Source organism: Pan troglodytes, chromosome 7 (genome assembly GCF_028858775.2).
Source record: "Pan troglodytes isolate AG18354 chromosome 7, NHGRI_mPanTro3-v2.0_pri, whole genome shotgun sequence".
NCBI classification, from domain to species: Eukaryota; Metazoa; Chordata; class Mammalia; order Primates; family Hominidae; genus Pan; species Pan troglodytes.
The window spans coordinates 146,374,410-146,387,899 of NC_072405.2; the positions used below are offsets into that span (position 1 = coordinate 146,374,410).

The window sequence follows — 13,490 nt, forward strand, 5'->3', positions numbered from 1 at the left end:
CCTTACCATGCATTCTCAGGTTGAATTCTGACACTGTGACGTAGATACCAAGACAATATCCATTATTTTATTCATTTATTTATTTATTTATTTAAGATGAACTCTCGCTCTGTCGCCCAGACTAGAGTACAGTGGTGCAATCTCGGCTCACTGCAACCTCCACCTCCCCGGTTCAAGCGATTCTTCTGCCTCAGTCTCCCGAGTAGCTGGGATTACATGCGCACACCACCACACCCAGCTAATTTTTATATTTTTAGTAGAGGTGGGGTTTCACCATGTTGGCCAGGCTGGTCTCAAACTCCTGACCTCGTGATCCACCCAGCTTGGCCTCCCAAAGTGCTGGGATTACAGGCGTGAGCCACTGCGCTCGGCCTTTAATTTTTTATGTTTATAAATGTATGGAATATAAGTGCCATTTTGTCACATGCATAGTGGATAAGTTAGGGCTTTTAGGGTATCCATCACCTGAAAAATGCACATTGCACTATTAAGTAATTTTTCATCATCCACCTTCCTCACACCCTCTCACCTTTCTGAGTCTCCATTCTCCATCATGCCACTGTATATGTCAATATGTACACCTTATGGGTGAGGGCACGTGATGTTTGTCTTTTTTGTCTGGCTTGTTTCAGACAATATCCATTTTATAGGTGAGGAAACGAAAGACAAGAGAGGTTAAATAACCCGATCAAGTTTACACAGTAATTGGCAGGGCCAGACAATGAACTTCTTTGTTGATCCCAAAGCCTTTGCTCTTAAACCACAGCCTGGATGTACCAGCTCTGTGTGCTCTGTGTCTCTTGTTCTTACAAAACCATTTCTTATTGTCTTGGAGATGTAAGCAAAATACACAAAGAGACATCCTTGCAAGGGGCAGGGGATTCCCTTCTCTGGGAACCACCTAGTCTGGAGATCACAGAGGTGATGAATGCCTTGAAACCTGGAGGATCCTAAAGGCATGCTGCTTCACATCTCTTTTTCTTTCCATTGAAATTTCTGTTGCCAATGTTGTAACAAGCTGCCTTCATGGGGAGGTGAACTGCACACCCAAGAGAAAAAGGTGTCTAGGCCTAAAGATGCCTTGAACGATACTCGCAAAGTTAAGAGAAGCAAGCATGGGGTCAACAGAGATTGCTCAGAGATCATGGATGTCAAATCTTCGTTTTTATAAAGTTTCTAAACCTAGTTGTTTTTTCTCAGTTGGCAGCTGGTATTTTTTTTTTTTAAACATTCGCACCCAGCTCTAACCACTTTAATGTATGATAAAAGGAAGAACTGATAAAAAGAAGAACAGGAGTCTTCTTTTCTGGAAGGGCCACCTGACACTCCCTATGGTTTTGGGCTGGGTAAAGAGCACCTCCCCTGGGCTCCTGTGATTCCCTGATTCCCCGCACATCTCTCTCTCTCAGTGCATTTGCAGTCTTACATTATTATTATGCAGTTGTGATTCTCTCCCCTTCTCCTCACCCCTACCCTATTGTGAGCACATAGTATTAGAGTCATTTATTCAATTTACAAGCTGGTGTATGCATCAGATCTGGCTTACAGTCACTGCCAAACAAATGAGTGCCGAGTGAATAGATGCACTCACATGCCACCGAGGAGAGAAGAAAGTGATGAGTAACACCCTTTAGTGTGGCAAGTGTCCAAGTGCACAGAATACAAATGTGGGGAAAATAACAAGAAAAGCATGATGAGGACTAAGCTTCCAAGAATAAGTCAGAAATCATAATTTTAAAGCTGTGGAGGGTTTCCTCAATGTAGATATATATGAGAGAGAGGAGGTCATGAGAAGACCTCTCTCTCTGATCAAAGGCAGAAGGCAAGAAATTTCTAAGAGAAAAGTAATCAATTGACTTAAAAAGTCATCAGTCCTCTGTTCTGGGTCGATTAGTGACAGTGGAGCTGGTGCCGCTGGTGGCTGAGCCCGAGGTCCATTTGTTGCGCCCAAGAGCACAGGCAACAAGTTCATCATCTGTCTGTCTACTCATTCTGCGCCGTTTTCTGAAAATCTCAGTTTCCTTCTTCCAGAGTCATGATCACTTGTGATCTTACACCCTCCAGGTGGGGAGTAAATGGACAAGTCTGGATGTGTGTGCTCAAGGCTCAACAAATATTCCTTTGATCAGTTCAAAGAAGAGTGGCCGAGAGACTCTGGTTGACTCTACCTGCAGAGGTGAGAGAAGGCTGGCTGCACAGAGGACAGGATGCCTGAGAAGGGTCTCAGAAGAGGCACTTCCTTCTTTTTTTTTTAAAAGGGATCTACAGTCAAACAAGTAAGCCTATGAATTTATTTTTAGGGATAGTGGGGGTAGTAAATATTAAATGGAAGCAGTGTGCATCTAACCTCATGGTCTGGGCAGGAAAGAGTCTCCAGGAATGTGAAGATTGCTGTAATAGTAACTCATATTAACCAGGACAACCACAGACAACAATTGAATTTCTGGCACCTGTTGGAAAAATATGAGGGTAACAGGAAAATAAAACTCACAAAAGTTGTGGGGACCTGTAATCCCCTGTTTAGCTGGAGGTGTCGAATACAGATCCTTGTCCTGCTCTTCCTCCTCTTGCTTTTTTTTGCCGGGAGAGAGGAGTGAGATGGTTACTGAATTCTGGCCAGCTGTCTGCATGAATATTAATGGTTGTTTTATATATATATTATGTATTTTATATATTTTACTTATTTAAATATATAGTATTATATACATATATATACATACACACAGATATAAAATTACTATTATTATTAACAGAGGCAGTATTGTCCATATCTTAGGGAAAGGTTTTGGGTCCTAGAGTCAAACATAACTTTTGTTAAAATATTTTCAGTCTTTACAGTTTCACTTGAACTTTTCAGTCTTCAGTTTTCTCACTTCAAGATGAAGGATAATATAATACCTACCCCTGAGTTATTAGGAAAGATATTTAGACAATAGATGTAAAGCACTTAGACTTAACATAGAATTATATTAAGAAATTCTTATTAGTATTATTAACAATAAAAGTATCAGTAGCTAACATTTTGTTTATACTATAAGTACCAGGAGGAGGGCTTATTTCTAATAATCACACAGCTACAACATAAACATTTTTAGATCCTTTTATGAATGGAGAAATTGAGAGTTGAAGGATTGGGTAATGTGAACAAGAGGAGTTGGAAGCAGTATGTCCATCTCAGCTAGAAGACAGTTGGCTTTGGCTCTGTTTATATGCTGGATTACATTTATTGATTTGCGTATATTGAACCAGCCTTGCATCCCAGGGATGAAGCCCACTTGATCATGGCGGATAAGCTTTTTGATGTGCTGCTGCATTCGGTTTGCCAGTATTTTATTGAGGATTTTTGCATCAATGTTCATCAAGGATATTGGTCTAAAATTCTCTTTTTTGGTTGTGTCTCTGCCCGGCTTTGGTATCAGAATGATGCTGGCCTCATAAAATGAGTTAGGGAGGATTCCCTCTTTTTCTATTGATTAGAATAGTTTCAGAAGGAATGGTACCAGTTCCTCCTTGTACCTCTGGTAGAATTCGGCTGTGAATCCATCTGGTCCTGGACTCTTTTTGGTTGGTAAACTATTGATTATTGCCACAATTTCAGCTCCTGTTATTGGTCTATTCAGAGATTCAACTTCTTCCTGGTTTAGTCTTGGGAGAGTGTATGTGTCCAGGAATTTATCCATTTCTTCTAGATTTTCTAGTTTATTTGCATAGAGGTGTTTGTAGTATTCTCTGATGGTAGTTTGTATTTCTGTGAGATCGGTGGTGATATCCCCTTTATCATTTTTTATTGTGTCTATTTGATTCTTCTCTCTTTTTTTCTTTATTAGTCTTGCTAGCGGTCTATCAATTTTGTTGATCCTTTCAAAAAACCAGCTCCTGGATTCATTGATTTTTTGAAGGGTTTTTTGTGTCTCTATTTCCTTCAGTTCTGCTCTGATTTTAGTTATTTCTTGCCTTCTGCTAGCTTTTGAATGTGTTTGCTCTTGCTTTTCTAGTTCTTTTAATTGTGATGTTAGGGTATCAATTTTGGATCTTTCCTGCTTTCTCTTGTGGGCATTTAGTGCTATAAATTTCCCTCTACACACTGCTTTGAATGCGTCCCAGAGATTCTGGTATGTTGTGTCTTTGTTCTCGTTGGTTTCAAAGAACATCTTTATTTCTGCCTTCATTTCGTTATGTACCCAGTAGTCATTCAGGAGCAGGTTGTTCAGTTTCCATGTAGTTGAACGGCTTTGAGTGAGATTCTTAATCCTGAGTTCTAGTTTGATTGCACTGTGGTCTGAGAGATAGTTTGTTATAATTTCTGTTCTTTTACATTTGCTGAGGAGAGCTTTACTTCCCAGTATGTGGTCAATTTTGGAATAGGTGTGGTGTGGTGCTGAAAAGAATGTATATTCTGTTGATTTGGGATGGAGAGTTCTGTAGATGTCTATTAGGTCCGCTTGGTGCAGAGCTGAGTTCAATTCCTGGGTATCCTTGTTGGCTTTCTGTCTCGTTGATCTGTCTAATGTTGACAGTGGGGTGTTAAAGTCTCCCATTATTAATGTGTGGGAGTCTAAGTCTCTTTGTAGGTCACTCAGGACTTGCTTTATGAAGCTGGGTGCTCCTGTATTGGGTGCATATATATTTAGGACAGTTAGCTCCTCTTGTTGAATTGATCCCTTTACCATTATGTAATGGCCTTCTTTGTCTCTTTTGATCTTTGTTGGTTTAAAGTCTGTTTTATCAGAGACTGGGATTGCAACCCCTGCCTTTTTTTGTTTTCCATTTGCTTGGTAGATCTTCCTCCATCCTTTTATTTTCAGCCTATGTGTGTCTCTGCATGTGAGATGGGTTTCCTGAATACAGCACACTGATGGGTCTTGACTCTTTATCCAACTTGCCAGTCTGTGTCTTTTAATTGGAGCATTTAGTCCATTTACATTTAAAGTTAATATTGTTATGTGTGAATTTGATCCTGTCATTATGATGTTAGCTAGTGATTTTGCTCGTTAGTTGATGCAGTTTCTTCCTAGTCTCGATGGTCTTTACATTTTGGCATGATTTTGCAGCGGCTGGTACCGGTTGTTCCTTTCCATGTTTAGCGCTTCCTTCAGGAGCTCTTTTAGGGCAGGCCTGGTGGTGACAAAATCGGTCAGCATTTGCTTGTCTGTAAAGTATTTTATTTCTCCTTCACTTATGAAGCTTAGTTTGGCTGGATATGAAATTCTGGGTTGAAAATTCTTTTCTTTAAGAATGTTGAATATTGGCCCCCACTCTCTTCTGGCTTGTAGGGTTTCTGCCGAGAGATCCGCTGTTAGTCTGATGGGCTTCCCTTTGAGGGTAACCCGACCTTTCTCTCTGGCTACCCTAAAACTTAAAGTATAATTAAAAAAAAAAAAAAAAAAAAAAAAAAAAAAAAAAAAAAGAAGACAGTTGGCCACACTGCAAACACCTTCCAGGGCAGAATCCATCAGATGCCCCATAAGTGGTATGCAACGTAACCCTCCCTGCTCCTTTCAAAATACATCTCAAAACTCTCAAAATACATGTGCCCTAGCATTATGGAAAAAAATCTCAGTAGCTGAGTACTGTCTTATATATCTGTCCCCAAGACCAGGCTGTCTCTCTGCTCAGACATCAGAGAGCCCTCTTGTTGGTGGGCTGCCTTTCCAGGACTCCCCTTGCTTTGCCTATACCTGTGTGAGTAGTAAATATCAGAAGTACTTGTGCTCACTTGAGTGGAGTATTCTGAAATAAAGGGGAGGGCTTAGTCTAGCTATATCAGGTAACTTGCCAAAACAGCAACCCTACCATGTGTGCTAAGGATGGCACCAATAACCACGTCCTGCTATCACACCCTTGAGTGAGGCTGCATTTTTTTTTATTAAAGTAATGTACCTCTCACATAAAATGATGCAAATAAATCTGAGCGGAATTGGGGAGGGTTTCCTGAGCCATGCTAGCCCTGCACCTCCTTTTGGCTGCCACTTGGACCCCTGAGGAGCCCTGGAGCCCCATGGCCCTGGAAGCACAGTTGGGAAACCATCACACTGGCTTCTTCATTTTCCTCTGACATTCTGTGTGGCCTTGTGGATTTAAATGGAAAATAAGCACTGTTCAAAATCCAAAACTTATTTAAATTCAGCTGTGCATGGCCTGAATTCTTTGCAATAAACTGCTTTTTTTTTCCTGATAATTTTATTGTTTAGTTGATTGCATTTGAAAAAATATAAAATAGCACAAGGAAGTTACATGTTAAAAAAACCTAATGTACATACACCAAAAATTGGCCAGAGAAGAAACACAATGCATAAAAAGTTCCTCACAATTGGAATTTGCAAATGTTAACACAATCATCTAGTTCTTCATGTTGAGGTATTCACTGAAGGTGCCATTGCATCCATTAATAGAGGGTTAGAAATGCAGGTGGCATCCTAGAAAGGTCTCAGGCTTTAGAATAAGTTGTTACTTTGATTCTTTGCTCTGACACCAATTAGCTGTGTGATTTGCAGAAGGTTACATTTGTTTGTTGTTTTACATGACCAAGGCTCAGTTTTCTCATATGCAAATTAAGAATGCAATTTAGCATAGAGTATACAATATATCCGTTTAACATCCTTCCTTTTACAACCCTCTTGCCATCTCCATTTGGTCCTTATTGGGTTGTCAAACATGGCACTCTTTCCCTACCATCTTTAAACACCATCCTTGCCACTACTATAGGTTGGGCATTTTACTTCATCCCTTTGATCATGAGAAAGTGTTAAGGGAAAGTCACTTGCTTTTAAGCAGGGCCAATGAGTACCCTTCCTGAGATTGTTCTATGGTCACTGGGAAAGAGGAATTTCTTTAATTTTGGATCATGAATTACAAAAATCTTGGGACTCCAGGCATGATGTTTCATTTTCTGGAAGTAGCTTGCCTAATGAAAAAATCAACCCAAAAGGATGTAGAGCAGGCAGATTGAAAGGAAAAGCCAAGGCAAAAGCTAGAGTGAAAACCTCGTTTGAGCTTCTGAATGCAGCCGTGCCTGGTTCTGGTCCCAACCTTGAACTTCCCAGATAGGGGAACCAAAATTGTCTCTTTCCTGAGTTACAGTTGGGATTCTGTCATTTGCAGTGCCTAAAGTCTTTATAAAAACACCTAACCTTCAGGGTTGTTTTAAAAATTAGAGGTATACCATAAGAACTCAAGGCAGATAGTAATCATTCAAAAAATGATAACTCCATTTATTGTTTCTTTAGATAAATACAAAGGTACCTTGGCCAATTTACCTTAGACTATCCTTGATGTTTTTTCTTCTCTATTTGTTGACAATATTAATCCCAAGGCCTAGAAAAATGAAACTATTTTAGCCGATTACTCATATATTGAGATTATTTTTAATTTTTACATTTAAATAAATTTGATAGAACCTGTAAATAGTGTGCTATTCAAATTGCTACTTATATGTCATTATACTAATGAAAATCATTTTTATCAAATGAAAGCAGGAAGATTATGAAATTAGTAATAGCTTTAATTTGTAATGCTTCTATTTGTAATACTTTTAAATCTCTTGAATAAGGAAAGAAATTATATTTATTAAGTGCATATTATGTCTCAGGAAATTTACTAAGTATTTATAAATGTTTGATTTCATTTGAATCTAATGTCAAATATCTAAAGTAGAGCTTTTTGTTGTTATTAAACAGGTGAGGGAACTGAGGTTGACAAATTTTAAATACCCAAGTTAACAGAAATAAGGAGAGATGGAGTTGATACTTAAAGTTAATTCCGTCTACCATCAAACCCTTTTTTCTTTCTAGTGTGCCATACTCTTCATCTAAATAATAAAAAAGAAAACATTTACTGGGAAATTAAGAAACAATAATCTTTTTTTAAATTCTACTTTAAGTTTTAGGGTACATGTGCACAATGTGCAGGTTAGTTACATATGTATACATGTGCCATGTTGGTGTGCTGCACCCATTAACTCGTCATTTAACATTAGGTATATCTCCTAATGCTATCCCTCCCCCCTCCCACCACCCCACAACAGGCCCCAGTGTGTCATGTTCCCCTTCCTGTGTCCATGTGTTCTCATTGTTCAATTCCCACCTATGAGTGAGAACATGCGGTGTTTGGTTTTTTGTCCTTGCGATAGTTTGCTGAGAATGATGAAGAAACAATAATTTTTTGCTTCTTAAATTCACAAAAGCCAGCGTCTATGTGAATGTCCAAGACAAATTTACTGTGGGATGCTTGCATTTAGCTGAGCTTCTTCCCTCCTTGGAGTGTCTGAACCAGCTGTTTTCTCAGTCTAAAATGCTTTTCCTACAGGTCTTCTCAGAAAGCAGGACTGACTCCTGCTTACATTCTTAGCCAAAATGCTCCCTGCTCAGAGAGGCCTTCCCTAAGCATGCTCTTAAAATTATCGCCCACCACCCTCTGTTTCTGATATGGTTTGGATCTGTGTCCCCACCCAAATGTTATGTTCAGTTGTAATTCTCAATGTTGGAGGTGGAGCCTGGTGGGAGGTGATTGAATCATGGGAGTGGTTTCTCATGAATGGTTTAACACCAACTCCCTTGGCACTGTCTTTGTTATGATGCGTGAGTTCTCATGAAATCTGGTTGTTTGAAAGTTTGTAGCACCAGCCAGGCGCGATGGCTCATGCCTGTAATCCCAGCACTTTGGGAGGCTGAGGTGGGCCGATCATGAGGTCAGGAGATCGAGACCACCCTGGCCAACATGGTGAAACCCCTTATCTACTAAAAATACAAAAATTAGCTAGGTGTGGTGGCACGTGCCTGTTATCCCAGCTACTCGGGGGGCTGAGGCAAGAGAATCACTTGAACCAGGGAGTCGGAGGTTGCAGAGAGCCGAGATCGCACCACTGCACTCCAGCCTGATGACAGAGTGAGACTCCTTCTTAAAAAAAAAAAAAAAAGTGTGTAGCGCCTCCCTGCTCTCTCTCTTACTCCTTTTCCCACCATGTAAGATGCCTGTTCCCCCTTCACCTTTCACCATGATTCTAAATTCCCTGAGGCCTCCCCCTAAGCAGAAGACACTATACTTCCTCTATAGCCTGCAGAACTGTGAGCCAATTAAACCTCTTTTCTTTATCAATTACCCAGTCTTAGGTATTTCTTTACAGCAGTGCGAGAACTGACTAATAAAATCTCTTTATCATTTTTTTCATATAACTTAACAGTAACTGAACTTTTAAATTATTTCATATTCATCTACACTCTACTAAAATATTATCTTCATGACAAAGAAACTACCTTTGCTCCATTCCAAACCTCCAATTCCTTAAACAGTTTTCGCTATGTAGGAGGAACGAAGTAAATATCTGTTGCATGTTAACCTAAGACTATAATTTGTTCACTTCTTTCTTCCCATGGCCCAAATTAATATTATCTCCAGGCTTAAAAAAAGTAATAAGAGGGGTCATGACTAAAAAGAAAAAGAAGGCCCCAGCCAGCTTTGCTCCTCCTGTCTTTGTGACCTCGGCTAAATCACATCCTCTCCTTTGTACATTAAAAGGAGCAGATTAATCCCTGTCCTGTGTTCTTTCCTGGCATTTCTGAAGATTAAATGTGATAATGGTTGGAAAAGGGCTTTGAGAACTGAAAATTGATGTACAAATGTAAGAGATTAAGGGATTAGTTTCAATCCAGTAAAGATATTCTCTTTTATGGAATAACCCTCTAAATATCAGTCCGTGTAAGCTGCCGGCATGCACCCACAACACACACCCCAATGCATGCCTTAATGATCTTTCTTTTTTCCAAAGTGGTTCTTTCAAACTTTCCCCTACACTACCGTTTCTCAACACACCAAGACCTTTATTCAATATGACATTAAGGAAATTGTATTATGTTAAAGGTTTCTCACGCCTAAGGACAACTTAGGCTGGGTGCGGTGGCTCACGCCTGTAATCCCAGCACTTTGGGAGGCCAAGACGGGCGGATCACGAGGTCAGGAGATCGAGACCATTCTGGCTAACACGGTGAAACATCGTCTCTACTACAAATACAAAAAATCAGCCAGGCGTGTTGGCGGGTGCCTGCAGTCCCAGCTTCGCGGGAGGCTGAGGCAGGAGAATGGCGTGAACCCGGGGGGCGGAGCTTGCAGTGAGCCCAGATCGCGCCACTGCACTCCAGCCTGGGCGTCAGAGTGAGACTCCGCCTCAAAAAAAAAAAAAAAAAAAAAAAAGTGTGTGTGTGTCTATGCGTCTATGTATGTGTATTTTTGTTTATTTATTGGTTATTTGGCTTGTTCAGTGAAGAAAAAACCCCAAAACAAAAATTCTAAGATAAACAATAAATGTTGCTGTTTTATTATTCTTTGTTGAGGTTGTTTATAATCACAAGGCTGATAAAATATTGTTCCCATCCTATGCTAATTTGTCATGTTACTCATCTGTTTTAAGTAATTATCTGATTCTTCTTAAAATTTTATTTTAACAATTTCCCCTGAAGCATCTTGCAAATTATCTCTCTTGAAAGAGTATTATTTTTCTGACCCTTTCATTTTAGAATTGCAGAATGTGAGATTTTCCACTGATGAGCTGTTTGACTTCAGACTAGTCAAATAAACTGGTCTAAAACAAACTGATGTTAGAAAATGGGAGACTTGGGCAAAGAAGAGGAATATCATGCAGTGCCCAGATGTATTTTCAGGTACTCTGAAATGACTCTTAAAACATCATTCACTTTATAATCGTTCATTTGCAGGTTTATCTCCCTTTCCATGAGTGAGTTCCTTGAGGGCAGGGACTGGTTATTCATCCCAACACTCAGCTCCTGGCTACCATATAAGAACTCTTATTTATTGAATGACTGAAAAAGATATATGTACCTGTATACATACACACATATATTTTGTCCCTTTTCTCATATTTTCAGTGCACATTTTCTTCCATATTATCCATGAAAATGTACTTCTACAATAAATAATTTGATCGATATCTTTCCATATAAACACATACTCAGTATATAATTTAGAAATTATCCCTATTTACTCATTTACATATCTTTGAATTTTTGTAAGAAAATATGCATTAGCTGCAAAAAAAAAAAATAATAAGGACAATGCAATTTCATTCTTATAAGTTTTCAATTTAACTCCCATGGAGTAGGCATGGGCTGATTGAAAAGCAGATCCAAGAAAAAATTCATTTTGTGATTCTCTATTACTTTATATTCTATCTGCCACAGTTGGGCTGGACAAGATGGGAAGGCTGGAAGGTAGAAGATGAGGTGGGAGGAGGGAAAATATTTGAAGGCAGCAGATAGGAAATCAACAAAATGAAAAGGTGTATTAGTTATTGGATGAGCATCCCAGGCAGTAGTACGCCAGGAAAATGATTTTTTCCATTGAAAACTCAGGGAGGGAAATTAAACTCCTCCCACTACAGCTGCATAGCAGTTCACAGAGGTCATTGCGATGCTCTTGCATTCAAGCTGAGTCACACTTGTTGAATTTCTGTCATTTTTATAGATTTGCAAAATAGCTATTAGGGACAAAATAATTAAAGACCTAGGTAGACTGTTTCTAAATTCTGGGGAGGTAAGGCACAATACCTTCATTTTTTAAAAGTTAAAGTTTGGGAAAATGCATCTCAAAAACTAGCACTTTATTTAATGCTAAGTTCGACTACTGTGCAACATAAATAAATGTATTAGTATTGGAATTATACAGATTCTGCCTTCATCACTCTAAGGGTACAGCCACTGTTACGGTGAGGAGAAATTGGTAAATAGTGTCAGGTCTATTTTTAGGTTATTCTTATATATGGTTCTATGTTATGTGGAAGTTGCTTAATATGCATTTGTTCAATGTATCAGTAAATCAAAAGTTTGCTGATATATGTTAAGCAGAATATAGTTCATCCTGTAGACTGGGTTCGATTTTTATTTTTAACTTTTCTTTTAAATTTTTCACTTAAAAAGCAACAGAATGGAAGTGAGCCAGTGCTGCTGACATTTATAATGCTGTTCTTTAGATTTTACAGAAGACTTGAGGAAGCCATTCTGATGGGTGTGCTGTTGGCTACTCCAGTATGCGTATAGGGGCAATTTCTGAATGTGATTGAGAACACTAAACCCTAGCTTTTACTCCCTTACCAATTATGCAATGTTGGCCAAGTCTCAAGATTTATTTACTCTTCATTTTCTTATCTGTATAATTAGTACAATCATGTCCTTACAAAGTTGCTGTGAGGATTAAATTAGGAATTATTTTTGAAAGTACTTCCAGTATTTCCAGACACATGAAAGAACTTATAAATTTAAAACTTTATGTAAATATAAAATAAAAAATGTTATATACACTGGTAAGTACTTTATATAAATTATTATGTCATCTTTACAGATAGTCTGAGAGATAGGCATTCATTTTCCCATATATGTGAGGAAGCTAAAGATTAAAAAGATTAAGTAATGTATCCAAACCTATATGGCTATTAATGAGCTTATTTAAAATTTGCATTAATTTCTTTTTGGAATGTGGTATATTTAGCAGTGCTATGGTCTAAATGTTTGCATTTGCCTAAATTAATATGTTAAAATCTTATCCCCTAAGATGAAGCTATTAGGAGGTGGGGCTTTTGGGAGTGATTAAATCATGACAAGGATCATGCATGATGTGATTGGTGCCTTAATAAAAGAGGGATGAGAGAGCTGCCTTGCTCCCATTACCATGTGAGGACACAGGTGCCCTCTGTCAACCAAAAAGCAGGTCTTCACCAGACAAAGAATCTGCCAACACCTTGATCTTGGACTTCCCAGCCCCCAGAGCTATGAGAAATAAATTTCTGTTTTTCCTAAGCCACCCAGTCTTTGGTATTTTGTTATAGTAGCCTAACCAGACTAAGATTAGCATTTTACTGTAAAGTTTGTCCATAATATCCACCTTCTCCATCTTCCTTGGTAGTACATGTAATCATCACATCGCCTTCAGAGGTTGTCCCTAAAGGACAAATATCTGGTGTCTAAATTTCTGATGAGCAAGCTGAGAGTGGATCAGTTTTGAAGAGAAGCATGTTTTCCCCACTACTCTGTATGGACTTATTAGAAGAGGCTTGACCTAGAGAGAGAAGAATGTTTGTGTTCCTTGAGGCCTCTCAGAGAATCTTCTCTTCTGCTTTCAGTAATGTCATGATCAAGCTTTTTAACATGACATGTTTTTGTGTTTCGGGTCAGAGAAACAAATGGGAACACAAATAGAAACGCCAATATGAAAAGCCATAGATTATGTGGATTTTGTTTGTTTGTTTGTTTTTGTTTTGTTTTGAGATGGAGTCTTGCTCTGCTGCCCAGGCTGGAGTGCAGTGGCGCAGTCTCGGTTTACTGCAAGCTCCACCTCCTGGGTTCACACCATTCTCCTGCCTCAGCCTCCTGAGTAGCTGGGATTACAGGTGCCCGCCACCACGCCCGGCTAATTTTTTTGTATTTTTGATAGAGACCGGGTTTCACTGTGTTAGCCAGAACGGTCTCGATCTCCTGACCTTGTGATCT

At 39.0% G+C, this 13,490-nt stretch overlaps 1 long non-coding RNA gene across 4 annotated transcripts in view; it reads left to right on the forward strand.

Moving 5' to 3' along the window:
- LOC134810925 (uncharacterized) overlaps positions 1-13,490 on the forward strand; it is a 262,210-nt gene that overhangs the window by 64,534 nt on the left and 184,186 nt on the right. For 3 of the 4 annotated variants that reach the window (XR_010159686.1, XR_010159688.1, XR_010159687.1), the window contains exon 2: positions 2,065-2,276. The exons of the other annotated variant lie outside the window; for it this stretch is intronic. This is a non-coding gene — a long non-coding RNA (uncharacterized LOC134810925). The remainder of the gene's footprint in view (positions 1-2,064; positions 2,277-13,490) is intronic. 4 annotated transcript variants of the gene reach the window in all.